Source organism: Protopterus annectens, chromosome 6.part0, assembly GCF_019279795.1.
Source record: "Protopterus annectens isolate FY-2018-M chromosome 6.part0, PAN1.0, whole genome shotgun sequence".
Classification (NCBI taxonomy): Eukaryota; Metazoa; Chordata; order Ceratodontiformes; family Protopteridae; genus Protopterus; species Protopterus annectens.
The window spans coordinates 458,470,537-458,487,775 of record NC_056737.1 but is presented as its reverse complement, the minus strand read 5'-3'; the positions used below and the strand labels follow the sequence as shown (position 1 = coordinate 458,487,775).

General features: G+C 41.8%; 1 protein-coding gene across 2 annotated transcripts in view; it reads left to right on the top strand.

Moving 5' to 3' along the window:
- The window catches only part of RMDN3 (regulator of microtubule dynamics 3), a 319,677-nt gene that overhangs the window by 56,485 nt on the left and 245,953 nt on the right, over nucleotides 1–17,239 (top strand). The window lies entirely within an intron of this gene.

Genomic DNA, 17,239 nt, shown 5'->3' with positions numbered 1-17,239 from the left:
GTAACACAACTGCTAAGATCTTTATTGATAGTGTAGTGTAATTGTGATGGTATACATTGCATGGACATAGACTGTTTCTAATCTTTGAGGAAGAGAAAAGCAAGAGATACAAACATTAAAGGAAGCCTGTTTTTTTCAGTGCTGAAACGTCATGTTGTGAAATTAGTGTCACTTTGAGAAACTCATACAGGATAAAATATTACTTATAAATGCTAATGCACATAGGTTAATGGATGTTGGGACTCAGCAGCCTTCTGCATTGGGAATGGTTAGGAATTCTTCTTCTGAGGACCCTTTTTTGCACAGATTCTTGCATTCTCCACATACTTGAGGGAACATGTGCTTTTTACCAGCATGCACTGTGATATTATGCTGGCTGTGGGAAGGAGCACCCAGCACTTTGCTCTCCAGTCCTTTTCTGCTACTTGCAGAGTTTGGGTGTCAGCCTTGATGTTTGACTGGATATGTTAGAGTTTCAGCTGCAGGGGCTGCTGGGATTTGTATGACAGGCATTAGGAGTGCTGTGTAAACTGGCTTAGGCTGTGGTCTTCACCTCTGTCCCATATTGCATTGATTCTTGCAGTTCTTTCCTACTACAGATGTTCTTCCTCATGCTGCTTTGATCTGCTTTTGAAAATGTCTAGGCTATGATTTGTCATTAATGAGAATTTTCCTTTGTAATGAAATGTTTTTTTTTTACTTTTCTTGAATCTGTTAACTGGAGTAGAGCACTGACCAATTTTGGCTAATTTCAGTCTGAATAGAGGAGAAATATTAGTTAACTTACGTTATGTGGCTTGTTGGTTTTCAGGAGCATTTAACTTGATAAAGTATGTGCGATTTTAGTACTCTACAGAACTTGGGGTTAGTTGAAACGTTTTTTTAAGTGGGGGGGTACTCCCACAGTTTGGAATTGAGAATTGAAACACGTGGTCAGAGGCATAAAGTTTGGAAGATGGGATTTATGTTAAAGGACCAGAAAAATTCAGGTTGGGGTTTATGTGGGAAAGTTTTGAGGTTAAAGGAGGTATGTTCATGTAGTAGCTTGAACAGTTGCAAGTCTAGAATTAGGTCTGCCTTTGCTGAACTGGGAACCAGTTTGGTTTTTCTAAAGGTATACAGTGGTGTTGATTTGATAGATTCACAGGAGATTATTAGGCTAATGGCTTCAGAGCCCTTACAAGCCTAGCCAATATAACCTGATTTTACCTAATGTATGGCCCCTAGGGGCAAGAGGATGGCATGGGTTTGCACCTGTGCCTTGAGTATCTTGCGGATTGTCTCTGTCTATAAGGGACGTAGGTGCTACCCCAGATGTAAATTTGCGATTTCCCATCCATTGATCCAGATTGCGTTAGAAGAAAGCCAGAGAAGGGCTCTGCTTAACGTGAATGGGAAGCCTGTTCTGAAGAAGGGGAAATCTCTGAGACCCACATTTCTCTCTCCAGCATGTTTTGTTTGAGTCGCTGACTAATTTTATATCCCTAGATCAGGTGACCCTAATTGCCTTGGATCTGGATGCCGTACCCTTACTTATAAGCTGTGCCACATAGAAGGACTTCCTCACTACTGTGGACAGATGACTGTCAAAGTTCACACTGCTATCTATCTGTGCACCTAGATCTCTTATCTTTGAGTCTAATCTTAAAGGTGTGCTATTAATTTTGTAATTTACAGGGGTGTTTGAGTTCCCAAAGGGTATGATGATGCATTTTGTCGCATTTAGTTTTATACCATGGTTCTGGCACCAATAATTTGTCTGATCTAGACCCTTTTGAAGGATATCTACATTATTGGGGATTCAGTGATTGCCCCCAACTTGCTAACGATGGAAAACTATGTCATCCAGAGGCTTTCCACATTAGCCTTGACTTCAGAGAAGGGTCTTCACAGAAGTATATTCTGAACAGGAGTGGTCCCAGGATTGAGCCCTGTGGCACATCACTAGTAACTGGCCTCTTGCTTGATATAGATTCACCCACTTTAACCATGTGTATGTCTTGTCTGTGAGCCACTTGGCTATCTGTCTGGTGACATAGGGATTTATGTCCAGTTTTGTGAGTTTATTTATAATACTTGAGAATTGTGTCAAATGCCTTGGCCAGATCAAGGTAGGCATATTGTACTGTTTTACCCTCATCCATGGTCTTAGTGACTTTCTCAGAGAAATCAGCCAGATTCAGTAGGCGTGATCTGCCCTTGACAAAGCCAAATTGGGTCAGGCCCAGTGTTTGGAGGTTTCCTATGTCATTATTTATCAGGTGCATGATTATTCTTTGTGAATAGCATAATAAAGTAGAATTTTATGTCTGACTTACATATGACTGGGTTAATCTTCTTAGATATGTACAAGTATTTTTCTATTGAGCATCCAGTTGTACCTATTTTATATGGTTTAGCTAAGGTATATGGTTTACCTAAGGTACATATAAATTTGAATGCCCCCCCCAGCAGTTAGTTATCCCTAGTAGAGGCTGGGTGACTGAATCATTATCTTTTTTTGTGGAAAGAATACCGCATCCTATTCTAGATGGTGTAAATAGTGTTCTGAAGGACACCAAAAGTATTTTTTATGAGACTGGTATGCATGGTATAAAGACTTTGAGGATATTGAACAATTGCTTCTTGTTACCCTTGACATAAATTCAGTATTTACTGTTAAACCAAATGATTTTGGTATTGAATGCGTTGCAGTATTTTTGTCTAGAAGCAGCAATTTCTCCACTAACAAAGTGATCCTGACGTATGCTTCTTGAACTTATTCTGGAGAGTAATGTGTTTATTTTCGAAGATGGATTTTATCTGCAGTGTGTTGGGATAGCAGTGGGCACGTTTGTGCCAACTCCTATGTGAATCTAGTTTTAGCACAATGGGAATACAAGAATATCTATTCTAATAATCCTTTTATTGCTAACATTAGTTACTACAGACGTTTTGTGGGTGACATCTTTTTTAGTATGTTGAGGTATGTCCAATAGCCGCTTATCCTTCATTGAGTATTCACACACCACAACAGCTTTTTAAAGATTACTTCATATCTATTCTAAGGACACTGTTGATTTCTTAGATGTTACTGTTGTTAAGGATACATTCCGCAGGGTAGAGACTAAGATTTATTTCACTTCCTCAGTCTTCCTTGCCGCGGAGGCCGAAGCAGAAGCATTTCTTGAACGAGTGCCAGTCGGCAGTTTACCTTTTGTGGTTTCCGACTACAAAGTTGAAGTCAACTACAGCTAAGGGGATCCCTTTTCTTGCCTTAACAAATGTCAGAAAAGGTTAATAATTGTCTTACCTGTGGAAAGTAGATTCCCCATAGAGATTTTCATTCCTATTGTATTATTTGTTTAGGCCTTGACCATGACGTTCCTAATTGTGATCTCTGTGCTTCCTTTAATCTTCATCATTGGGCTAAGCTTTTAGCTAAACATGTTGGCGTTCGGCCTAAGTTTGTCGGTATGGCGTCCGCTGGTCTTCAGGCTTCAGATATCCCCAAGAGGCGTAAGGATAAGGACCGCGACAGGCTTCATAGGGTTAAGTCCTCGGATGATGATAAGTTGGTAGTCTGTCATGTGGTAGCCAGTGAGGTGCCTTTGCAGCCCTTGCAGCCCACAGATTTTCAACTGCAGGCCTCTGTTGAGACCATTTCAGTCCCCCAAGCCTCTGGCTTCCATTTTGCCTTGCTGACTCCGATGTCCGAGGCCTCCGTTCTTCGTTCAGACAGCAAGCTCATACCAGCGACCTCTGCTGCAACTTTGGTAGTTGCCAGGCCTCCCGAGTCCTTCAGACTTGCAGGTAAATCTTCCAGTCATAAGCCTGTGAAAAAAACAGGCTCCAGTTTCTTCTCGTTCCCCTCAATCCCAAATGGTTAAAATGGCTAATGACCTTTTGACTCTTATTAGAGGTTAAGGGTTCACAGCCTCCTCCTCCTAAAAGGGGTAGGGATGTTTTTGGTTCTGATACTTCTAGCATTTCTGCTGATGAAGAGGAATTTTCTCAGGTTTTTTCTCCTTTTGAGGATTCAGACGCAGAGGAGGCCATCCCTTCTGCTTATTCTCCAGAGGATTTCTTTTTTGGTGATACTTTGAATACTCTCAGGGAGCATTTTAAATGGGAAAGTCAGGATTATCCCCAGTCTAAGAAAAGGATTAGGGAGTTTTTGGATTTGCCTCAGCATAAGCCTCTGGCTATTCTCCCAGTGTTGGAAGTGGTTGATGATGTTTTTCTGGAAAATTCCTTGACTCCAAATTCAGTTCCTCCTGCTCCCAGGAACCTGACAGGTACTATAGAGTCCCTGATTCTCATTTGTTTCTTTTCAGGAATCCATTTGCTGATCCAGAGGTTAAGGCCACTGTTACCAAATATCCTGTTCCTTCTGACAGGGAATCTAGGAACCTAGATAGGTGGGGTAAAAAGTTTATATCTCTGCCACTCTTGCTGTTAGGTCTACTTATTGTCTTTTTCATATGCTGAAGTACCAGCAACACACCTTGGAAGCTATTAAGTCTAGGACAGCAAGTGTGCCTCTTTTAGCAGAGAGTAAGGGTATACAGGATTTGCTGAATTCTGCCAGTCTTGTCAATAAACATTCATTACATTGTAGTTTTGACATTCTAGAAGCCTCCTGCATGGCTACAGCTACTGGGTCTGTTATTAGAAGGCATGCTTAGCTTAGGGAACGGATTCTACCAGAGCCTGTCAAGGCTAAGCTTTCAGATGTACCTTTGCATAAGGACAGTCTTTATGGCAGCAAAGAAGAGGAAGTGCTCAAGAAGATGGAGGATAAGGCCAAGTCTATGCAAACAGTTAAGGACTTTTCTGCAAGTTCACCCTCCTCGCTTTAGTAAGAATTATCCTTTTAAGAGTTGGGCATTTCCTGATACCAGCAGACAGAACCGTTCTAGGACTAGAGGTTACAAATCTTCTAGGGGGCAGGTGGCTACCACTCAAAGGTCTAAACGTTGGCAGGCTTCCACTTCCAAGGCAGGAAGTTCTAAGCCTGCATCTCAATCCAAACATTCTCAGTGCTCTATCCAACTTTTGCCTGTTCTTGCCTGCCCGGAGATTCCTTTAGGGGGAAGGCTGGCCTTTTTTTTGTAAATGTATGGGCAACCATCACGGACGACAAATGGGTACTCAGAACTGTATCCCTAGGACACAAGTTTTCTTTCCACACCCTTCCAGTACCCAAAGGATTCCCGGACACTCCTCCAAACCAAAGGGCAGAAGTAGAAAAACAAATTTTGTCTCTGTTACATCTGGGAGCAATAGAATCAGTTCCTGCTTAGCAGGTAGGCCAGGGTTTCTATTCCAGACTTTTCCTAGTTCCAAAAAAAAAGAAAACACCTGGCGTCCTATCCTAGATCTATCCATCCTGAACTCTTTCTTGTTAATTCCAAAGTTCAAAATGCTCACTCTGCATCAGTTGCTGCCAATGTTAGAAAAGGATTCCTGGCTGGTAACTTTGGATCTCAAAGAAGCTTATCTGCACATCACTATCCAGGAAAGTTGCAGGCAATACCTTCGTTTCAGGGTGGGCAAGCAACATTATCAATTCTCTGCGCTGCCCTTTGGCTTATCTACTGCTCCCAGAGTTTTCACAAACTGCATGGCTCCAGTCATTGCTTTTTGCAGGCAGAAGAAAATTCATATTTATCCATACTTGGACGACTGTCTAATTCAAGCAGATTCTCAGGAACAGCTGTTAAAGGGTCTAGAATTTGTAAAGACTCTTTTCCCATCCCTGGGTTACACTCTCAACTAGGAAAAATTGTGCCATCCAAGGAGATAACATTCCTGGGAGTGAGTCTGAACACAGCCACCCAGATGATGCATCTCACCCAGGAGAAGCAGGCAACTCTTTCATTTTACTTCAAGGACTTCGCAAGCTTGTTCCAGCTCCCTGCAAGGAAATACCTGCAAGCTCTGGGATACATGGCCTCTTGCATTCTCATGATTCTGTATGCAAGACTGCGTATGAGGAAATTGCAGTGGTACCTCAAGAACATTTGGTGTTAACACACACAGGACCGGGGATATGATAATTCCTCTGCTTCCATGTCTGCAGACAGAGTTTCTGTGGTGGGCGACAGCCTGTCTACAAAACAAAGGCATGCCTTTTTGCCCACCCCCTGCCACTCAAGTTCTTACCACAGATGCATCGGACTACACCTGGGGAGCTCACCTGGATGGCAGATGCATACAGAGACGTTGGAATCCCCAGCAGATGCACCTGCACATAAATCTGAAGGAGCTGATAGCAGTTCAGCAGGCCTTATTAGCTTTCAAGCATCTTCTTTCTCCAGGAACCCTGCTCGTCGGAACAGACAACACCACATTCATGTAGTACATCAACAAGCAGGAAAGGACTCATTATTACCCCCTGTGCAACCAGAGCATGAATCTCTGGTCCATAGCAGCATCCCTGGTCTTGCATCTCCTAGCTCAGTTTCATCCAGGAAGGCTCAGTGTTTTGGCAGACCAGTTGAGCAGACAGACCCTGGATCCTCAAGAGTGGCAGCTGAACAGAGCAGTCTTATGCAGCATCATTCAACGTTGGGGCACACCTCAGGTGGATCTTTTCTCCTCCCCAGACAACCATCTTCTACCTCTTTTTTTTGCACCAGACAGCATCACAGCAGAGCCTGGAAAGTGGATGCTCTGTCCTTCCCTTGGATGCTGCTTTCATTTTATGCCTTCCTTCCTCTTCTTCCCAGAGTATTATTGAAGATCAGGGACGAACGACCAAGGACTATTCTCATAGCTCCGGACTGGCCCAGACAGCATTGGTATCCACTGCTTTGCAGTCTCTCCCAATTTCCTCCTTGGCATCTTCCTCTGAAGCCAGATCTTTTGGCTCAGGAAGGGAGAAACATTCTACATCCTCATCTTCAGTCTCTCCATTTGGCAGCATGGCTCATTGTATGACTCCATCCTTTTCTTCTTCCCTTTCCCAGCAGGTGGTTGACGTGCTGAGGGAGGCCAGGAGGCCTAACACTAGGAAGTCCTACGCTGGCAAATGGGAAAGATTCTCTCATTGGATGCAGGCTAGAGGGGAATCTCCTTCTCAGCCTACCCTTCCTCTGATCCTGCAATACCTGGCTGATATGCTTCAGGGTGGTCTTTCTTTTTCCTCTCTCAAGATCCATGCTTCAGCCATTTCTGCTCATTGTTCTTCTGAACAACCAATTTTCTGTCATCCCCTGATGAAAATGTTTCTCAAAGGTGCTTGCAACTTAAAACCTCCCAGAAGGGCACCTACTCCAGCCTGGGATCTTAATTTTGTTCTAGAGAATCTCACTCTTCCTCCTTTCGAGCCAGCTGCCACTGGAGATTTAAAGTTTCTCTCTTGGAAAACTGCCTTCCTCTTGGCTATAACTTCAGCAAGGAGGGTTTTGGAGCTGCAAGCTTTGATGGCTGTGGAGCCTTTTATTATTTTCCATGCGGGTAGGGTTTGTATGAGAACCAACCCCTCCTTTATGCCTAAGGTGGTTTCTAGCCTGACTATTAATCAGTCCATACACCTTCCTACCCTCTTCCCTAATCCTCGAAATAGAGGTGAAAGGATCCTACATTCTCTTGATGTGCACAAACAGCTCAGGTTTTACCTGGACAGGACTGTAGACCTTCGGAAATCAGCACAGTTATTGGTCAGTTTTGCCCCTGGAGCCCAGGGCAAGGCTATTTCTGAGCAAACCATTTCTGAATGGATTGCACATTGTATTACTTTTTTGTTATTCTTTTCATGGCAAGGTTCCTCCTCAAGGGGTTAGGACCCACTCAACTAGAGCAGCTTCCACTTCTGAAGCCTTTTTAAGGGGTGTCCCTACTAAAGACATTTTGGAGGCTGCCACATGGTCTTTTGTTCACACTTTCACAAAGCATTATAATTTGACTTTGTTTTCTAGAGCCAGGGCAGGGTTTGCCACTGCTGTTCTGCAAGGCATTATGTCCAGTCCTTGATTCTGTTGGTTCCTCCTCCCTTTTCTCTGAGCTTTGGTAATCAACCCATTGATTAGGACTGCAACAGTGAAACATGATGAACATAGTACAGTTGTGTACACTTACCATAAATGTAGATGTTAAGTGTATTCACTGTTGCAGTCCTGGTTTCCCCTCCCTCCTTCCCTCTTTTTGGTTCTCTCCTATTCTCTTTTCCTAAGGTACAGGCTAATTTGGTATTATTTGCCAAAGTTGCTTTTGGTTTAAGCCTTGTTTTCTGGGGGCTTCTGACTGTTATGGCAAGAAAGACTGAGGAAGTGATGTTGGCTGTCTCCTTTTGTATCGGACTTCCTGATGTCCTTTACAACCGACGGCAGCCAATGTCATATTTACTTAACTTTGGTATTCTGACCGATTTGAGGTCTACCAGGAGCCGGATAACCCATTGGTTAGGACTGCAATAGTGAATACACTCTAACATCTACATTTATGGTAAGTGTACACAACTGTACTTTTGAGATTATTGAATGAACCACTAGAGGGGATGACATTAAAAATATTACAGAATGCACTGAGCTCAAATGAATAATTTTACTTGCAGCTGATTTGCCTCCTGGATTGAATGACACTTTATCAAATCAGTCTTGCGAGCATATGGCTTGAGGCATTGATTTTATTGGATACCTTTTAATGAATTAAGTTTTTAGGAATGAAGTTGTATGAATGCGCTCAGGTTACCTCATCTGTATTAGGAGACATGTGACTTGTTTTTTTGATTGGTCAGTTTGTATTTTAAGTATTGAAGCATTTTCATTTATGTTTCATGGTCTAAAGAAGTGGCTATCAGCCTTGAAAGTGCTTACCTTCTTTTATTGGATTTTATTGTTTTTATGTCAAGTTTTGCACGTTTCAGCCATGGTGGTTGAGTTTGTTTTATCCTATTCACATTGTATTATTACAGTCTCTCAACCTTTTCTCATTAGGGCTACCTGTGTTTACTGTTCATTTTGCTTGTTTGGTTTACCTCTGAGACATGGCGGAAGGACACTATTTGGAGCTTGGATATAATCCTGGGAGAACCTTTAATATGGGAATGGATTGTTTTCAAAATTTGCTGTCTCTGGAAGCTAATCCACTGCTTTATATGCCTACCAGTGTTCCATCTACTGGTCCAAGAATTGATTCTAGTACGCATGAAGCTGTTTTAGTTGCTTCAGAGGAGTTGGAGAATACGTTAAGTACAAGTGTCTTCAATGGCAACACCTTCATTTAGAAGCTGCACTCCCATCATAAAGTTATACCACGAGGGCTGCACATTATGAAGATGCCAACTTATGGTAGAAGCTGCCTTGAACTTTTGAAATGCTGGCAATCGCTTAATCTCCAGGTAAATTTTGATTTACATGAAGCTTTTGGTGAACTTCTTTAAACCAGAGGAAGACCTGTTGTTAAGTGAGATTAAGAGACTACAAACTGGGTTAATGAGTAAGTTCACCTCAGAGCATCACAAGGCCTGTTTGGATGATCTGTATGACATTGTTTTAGCATGTGAGTCAAGGTTGAAGAAGACTAAAAGCAAGAAGCTACAAACGGACATGCTTGATTTTAGTAAGGGCAGTGTGTTTTTTTGACATTGTGGAACAATGAATAATGCAGGTATACCTGCTGACTTTGTAACTGAAGGTGAGGCTACAGGTTCTGATAATACCACACAGGTGTACGAGATCGGTGAGACAGTCAGTAGTAATGTATTTTTTCCTATACAACAACCTGATACATCTGTGCTCAATGCTCCATCTACTGCTCCCCATTTTTCCCTGATGGAACCATTACCAATAGAGACATTACAGGAGGGGGCATATTCACTCCCTGAGTCAGGGAAGCAGAGCACCCGAGATGAACACAATAATCTGGTAACTGGTCTATATCAGTAGATCAGAGTTTCAAAACTTCGACACTATATGATCGAAGTCTTGAAACTTTGAATCTTTTATTGGAGATCTCCGTACAGCACAGAAAGGGAAGATTTTCCTTTTCTGCACTGTAATGCGGTCTTGGAATTGGTATATTTAAGTAGTGTGGGGTGCAGGGGGGCTTTCCCCCCTGCTTAGAGCATTTAAATGTTTTATTTGTGTAGGTTGTTGTGTTTTTGTTACATTTTCGAAGTTTCAAAACTTCGATCATATGGTGTTGACCATATCAGATTTGAAGTTTTGAAACTTCGATAATGTAATATAGACCCTCAAGTAACTTTATTCTAAATATTTCATCTTTTGATTTGACCTGTAACCAAATGAGTTTTTATTGAACAAAGGCTTGTCATTTATACTGGCTAATAGGTCCGACACTACTGATATGATCATTGATTTGAAATTGTTTGCAAGAAATGCTAACTTAAGCCTAGTGTTTCCTCAGCAAGAAGCCCTTACACTGAATCCCTTTAAGAAACTGAGTTCCTTTATACCAAATGCACATCCTTTGATTAATATATTCACCAGTCTTTGTGAGAATGACTTGCGTCAAAGTTTTGCACATGAGAACAAAGCCTCCTTTTTAATATGACTCCAGGTGAATACAATGCATTAAGGACACTACTTGAGAATCCATGTATAGAAATTCGCCCCGTAAACAAAAAGGTGGGGTATTGTCCTTATGGACAAACGGCATTATTTAACTAAAATGCATGAAATTTTAGAGGATGCCACTGCATGTATGCCTCTCCAGAGACAGCAAGTGGAGGATATGATTAATAAAGTTGAGTTTTATGTGTATGACTTGCATATGACTGGGTTAGTCTCCTTGGATATGTACAAGTATTTTTCTGTTGAGCATCCAGTTGTAAATGTTTTATACAGTTTACCTAAGGTACATAAAAATTTGAGTGCCCCCCCCAGGTGGTTAGTTATCTGTAGTCGAAGATTGGTGACTGAATCGTTATCTATTTTTGTGGAAAGAATACTGCACTCTATTCTAGATGGCGTACCTAGTGTCCTGAAGGACACTAAGAGTATTTTTTACGATACCTGTATGCATAGCATAAAGACTTGGAGGACATTGAACAATTGCTTCTTGTTACCCTTGACATAAATTCATTATTTACTGTTAAACCAAATGATTTTGGTATTGAATGCGTTACAGTATTTTTGTCGAGAAGCCGTGATTTCTCCACTAACAAAGTGATGCTGACATGTATGCTTCTTCTTGTGGTGAATAAGGTGTTTATTTTTGAAGATGAATTTTATCTGTAGTGTGTTGAGGTAGCAGTGGGCATGGCTTGTGCCAACTCTTTTATGCAAATCTAGTTTTAACACAATGGGAAGATGAGAACAATTCTTTTATTGATAACATTAGTTATTAAAGATGTTTTGTGAATGACATCTTTTTAGTATGCAGTGGTACGTCCAATAGCCTCTTGTCCTTCATTGAGTATTTACACACCACAATAACTTTTTTAAGATTTACTCATCACTATTCTAAGGACTCTATTGAATTCTTGTATGTTACTGTTGTAAAGGGTACATTTGGCAGGGTGGAAACTAAGATTTATAAAACACCATGTAAGAGAAATAACATCCTACACAAGACCAGTATGCATTGTAAACATGTAACTCGGAATGTATTGAAGGGACAGTTTATTAGAACATCGGGGCTTCACAACAAGGATAGCAACGCTGATGAAGCTTTGGCTCAGATGTCTGTTATATGTCAAGAGGTTATTCACATACAGAAGTACTCAAAGCGGCTACCGAGGTTCGCCTGATGAGGGATACCACTGCATAACCATGATGAAGCTGTATGCTGTTCATTTGTTAGACATACTGCCACCCCTTACATTGTGCTTACATATTCCAGTAATGTAGCTGTAATATGTGAGATCATAAAGAATTGGCCAGTGCTTAAGACTGATGATACGATCAAGAAGGCATTGGGACCTTTACCCAAGTTTTCTTTTCGTATCAACAATTTATTAATATGAGAATTATGTTATTAATGATCTAAATGTGTCAGATCTGTCCACTCTGATCACACTGGCAGTTTTCCATGCCGATCTTGTCACGCATGTAAATATATTTGGGTTACAAGCTCCATTGAACACCTTTCTCAGAATTATCATATTTATTTTTATGTTGGTTGTAAATGTTTAAATGTGATTTTTTTTTATGCCAAGTGCCAAGCCTGCAGTAAATTTATGTCAGAAAAAACAACCGGATGTTGAAAGAGAGATTTCTAGAACTACTGTTCCCAAATATTTACAAATCTGAACTCCCCCCCCCCCCCCCCCACTTACCAAATTAGAATCGACATATAAGATAGCCGGATTTGAAGCTCAACAAACATATAAATCCCACCACTGTCACTCCCTAAAATACCTGAACTGGCTTGAATTACCACACCTGTTTCTCCAGTCTCTGCTCCAAAACATACACACCATTCTAAAGCTGCCTGCTTTCTGCCCAGCATCCCTCCTCTCCCTCTACTCTCGTATCGGACAACTCCAAAGCACAAACCAAGACCTATTATTGGCATAATGATTAAGCTGTTTACCTTACAGACAAAAGGTGCAGGGTTTGATTCTCACATGGAGTAAATGGCTAGTCTTAAAATGGCCCATAGGGGCATTTAGCCTAGTGCTAATCTATAAGTAGTTGTCTTTGTAATCTAGCTAATAAGTGATTAGAGCGGTACAAGACCTTGGCAGCATACAAAAGAAGAAGAAAGTGGTGTGTGTGTGTGTGTGTGTGTGTGTGTGTGTATGTATATATGTATGTGTGTGTATATATATATATATATATATATATATATATATATATATATATATATATATATATATATATATATAGTGTGTAATAGAGAAGTACTGTATTATTTATATATATAAATATGTAATATATGCAATAGAGAGAGAGAAGTAGATAGGTGAGAATAGAGCCTTGAGGAACTCCCTGAGTAAAGGGGAAGCCTTGAGGAGCTCTCTTAGTAGAGGGGAAGCAATGAACTTACAAGAGTTGTAGTTGACCGTGAAATGTCTGTCTGTCTGTGATATTGCTCTGAAACTAGGGAACGGCATCAGAGCTGATGCCTAGTTTGATCCGATGAAGTTTGAGGGAGGAGTGGTTAACTAGTTTGAATGCCCTGATGAGTCCGGTATCAGTACTGAGACAGAGGTTAAAGTGTTGTAGACGTCTTGCACTGTAGTCTCCACAGTGATAAATGAACCATGGATGGAGGCTGCCTCTGCCTGGAGGACCATCCAGCAGTATTTCTTGTGGTAGTTGTATGATATCTTTGGATAAGATCCATCTGAAAAGGAAGAGAGGAAGCTATTCAGGAATAGTAGTGTAGGGTATCTGAATGGGGATATCTGACACAGTTGAGGAGGTCATTGAAGTGTTTAGGAAGAGAAAGTAGTATCATTAGAGTGGGGTAGATTTCATCCACTGAGGTTATTGACTTAATTTCAAATTTTTCTTGGGCTATACCTATGAGAGTTTTGGGGCTATATCATTGATTGGCAATAGTTTTTTATGTTGTCTTGGCTTTTTATCTTTCCTTAACAATGCTGTTTTTCCTTTAGTTAAGAGATTTTTGTGTCTTCATTTTTTTTCTGCCCCCCCCCCCCCCCACACAGCATTTTAGTTGAACTTAGGCTCTAGTCATATTTTATTTATGGCTACTGTTTAGTACGTTTGCCTGCTGCATGCAGATCCGACCTACTAACAGGCGCACTAAATGAGTGATCTTGACTTGGAAGTTTCATTTTTGTTACTGCATTCAGGTCTAAGGATGGCATGACTTTAGCCAAGTATCCCAGACTTTCTCCATGTTGCCTGGTCTCTCTCTTTTTATCACTATTGTTAAGCAAATAAGACACCCTCTCCAAATCTCTTCTTTACACATTAACTCTGGTTCATTTAACTGCTCCAGGGTGCTGTTTCTAACCCCCCCCCCCCCTCCAGGTTATCAGTAGTAATTGCCTCTCCTCACCCAATCAGCTTTTTCAATCTTCTGTCAAGGGAGAGCATGAGGCACACTTCAGCCTGGATGAGAGACCTACTGTCCCATTCATTTCCTGGTGACCAATTGCCTATTCATTCCTCAGCTGGAGGGCCTAATCAACCTGTTTATCCCCCATAGATAGGCTGGAGCTGGGTGGTACAGTGAGGGCCAGACTTCTAGACCGTGTGTACTGTTCTCCCCTCCCCCTTGGAGCTCCTAAAGCCTGTGGTGGCTCACTAGAGCTCTACTTGTGCTGCCAACCATAGGAACATGCGGGCCTTTGCACGCATGCTAAGTCCTGACTCGTAGGCAGCACTTATTCTGCAGGCTCAAGCTGTGCAGGTGCAACACCTAGTGCTCCATCCGGGTGTTACCCAAGCAGCAAGCAGTAGCCTTCTCTGTCACCTGTGCTGCTAATTGAACACAGGTCATCAGGGTTCAAGTCAAGGCTTCACCCGGCGGCCATGAGACTAGGCAACTCTTTCTGTTTTGTAGGTATTTCTTATTTTTGCAGTGGAAATAAATCTGTATTGTAGATCAGGTCAGACTTGGATTGTTCTGTTTTTAGGTGTGTGTTTTGAATTATATCTTGTTACTTTTGCTACAGAGGTTTTCCTTCCCACATCTGGCTTCACTGTTTTCAATTAGGAATATGCTGTGCATTTTATTATAATGTTTTTCCTTCTTATTAGATCAGATGTAGCATTTTTTGCAAATTTAATTTAATTCCTTAGTTATTTGTTTAGCTCTTCAGCTTTAGAGTCTTCCAGCTTTTATGCCATTTGGAGCTCTAGCTTGATCCTGGTCTTAGTCAAGGAAGCCAGTACTCTTGGGATCTGGACAATCAGTGCTGTGTTTAGGATTGATCCTGTCTTTAATACCTGGTCTTCCATGTTGATGTCTGGCTTGCTGTTCTTTTTTATCTTTCTCTTTGATTGAGCTTTCCATTGCAAGCTTCATCTAAAATAAGCTGTTTGACCTTCCACTCCCTTTCCTGTTCTGCCAGGAACTGATTAGGTACTTGATAGGCAGTATTCTGTTGCAGTCTTATTTTGTTAGAGGGAAATGTGTATACCATTCTGAATTATTGTTTATTTGATGCAGATACCCCACTGTTGGGTTTGAGGAGCAATGGCCTCTTCCAACATTATCAGTTGTCCAGTTTTCACAGCCTGAAAGGTGTTTTTTTTTTTTTTTTTTTTTTTTTTTTGTTTTGCTACTTCTTCCTTCTTAGCTTGGGGGCACCTAATTTATATTGCTAGCATTTAATTGACAAACATTAGTGCAGTCTCTTCCACTTACTTTTGCCACACAGCACGCATATACGCTCTGTATGTTTAAGCATTTCAAATGTTTCTAGAAGCTCTCATCTCCCATTCTGGCCTTGATTTTATTTATTCAGATATTCTGATGGTTGTTAACAAAACAGTTTTTTCATCTACTGCTAAGATTATTATGAGCATTACACAGAACCAAGCAACTGCAGATCTGATATTGTTAATCCTCGTCCACTTCCTTACGTATGGGTTACGGTTCCGATATCGGAACCGAGCCGGCCATATACCAAGCTCGCACCAGCGATAAACTCTCGAGCTAAGCAATCTCTTACCCATAATCCCCTCTCCCCGTTACCTCAGATTTCGTTTGCCATGTCGCCATCAGGTTGTGTCAGGCTGTTGCTCTTGAGCTAAGTGAAACCTTTTTTTGTCCTTTTATTTCAAAATAAGGACTTTTTCTCTCAGAAAAGTTGATTTTCTGATCTCTCTTACCTTATCACATTTAGCGACTCACTTTTCTTTCAGTTTTCTAAAATTTTTTAGTCACTTTCACCCTTTTTATCTAATGTAAGGTATCAGTTGATTACCATAGTTGGTAGATAGCCTTTCCTTTCTTTCCTTCGAGTAATTTTGTGTTTTTGTATTGTTGTTGGTATTTGCCTTTCCTTTAACATGACAGATAAAAAGGGTAGTACTGGTTTTAAAAGCTGTTATGATTGTGGACATAAACTACCTACTTCAGATGCACATTCTTTGTGTGTTTTCTGTTTAGGTGCACCTCACTTAACTGTTGACCCACCCTGTGGGATTTGTAAGAATTTTTCCAACAGGATACTGATAGAGAGGAAAAATAAACTTTTGCTGAAAGGGTTACTAAAGTCTCCCTTTTCAGAGGCTATTTCTGGGTCAGAGGCCTCAACCCCTCCATGATCCCTTAAAAAGAAGTCTGAGGATGCTTCTAAGGCTAAATCTCTTCCTTCGTTCCCAGCTGGGGACTCTCATCAACCAAGAAAGAAAGCAAAGATTTCTGCTTCGGATCTGACTCTCTCGGATCCTTCATCTTCAGCGCCTAGATCTTCGGCTCTGAAAAAGTCCTCGGCACCACCTGTGTCTATGGCACCGATGTCCTTTGCTGTATTGGAACCGAGGGGCCCCTCAGTTCAGACTTCTTTACCGGCACCAACCTCACAGTCGGCGCAGACCACCATTGTTTCGGAACAGACAGCTCAGTCCTTGTTTACTGTTTTATCTGTTCCAACCTCGGCACCAACCTTTTCATCGGTGCAACCCATTACATCGGCACCGATTACATCCTCGGTGCAGACACCTGTAGTGCAGTCCTTTACGGCACCATTGTTTTCGGTGCAGTCTACTGAGATGGGCACCGACCTGCCCTCATCTCTAGATAGACCTGTTTCCCCCTCAGCTGTTTCTGTGAGATCTACCAGAAGCCTCTCCCAACATGACGTATTGCGACTTGTGGAACTAGTGCTTTTGGCCAGAGGAATTCCACCTCTCAAGACCTATTTTTCTCCCTTGAAATCTATTGACGTAGCATAGTCTTCCCCCTCTACGGTTCCCTTTATGGATCTCTCTAAGGAGCCGCAGTTGCCTTCGTGGCAGAAAAATTTTGCTACAACCCAGGATTTGACTTTTCTCAGCCGTCCTGAGGCTGGATCACTTGGGGGAGAGGTGACTTCCCTCTTGGGCACGCACCCCTCTTCTAGTGGACCTGCCTTCCAAGTCATGGAGACGGCCTTGGTGTCTACCGCAGATAACTGTGCTTACTATCTCACCGTCCTCCTCTAGACCACTATGTACACAGGTTGCTTCTAGTGGACACCGGGCGCAGCGGTCTCAGGATATACTTCCACAGGACATCCCCTTGGTGTTGTCTTCCCCAACGTCTCCCTCTGAGGAAGTTCATTGGAAATCCTCATGCAAGAGGAAGCATATGGACTCCACTGAGGAGTCTGTCACTGAAGACACAGACTTTGATGATGGGGAAGGGTCCCCTCGTTCACCTT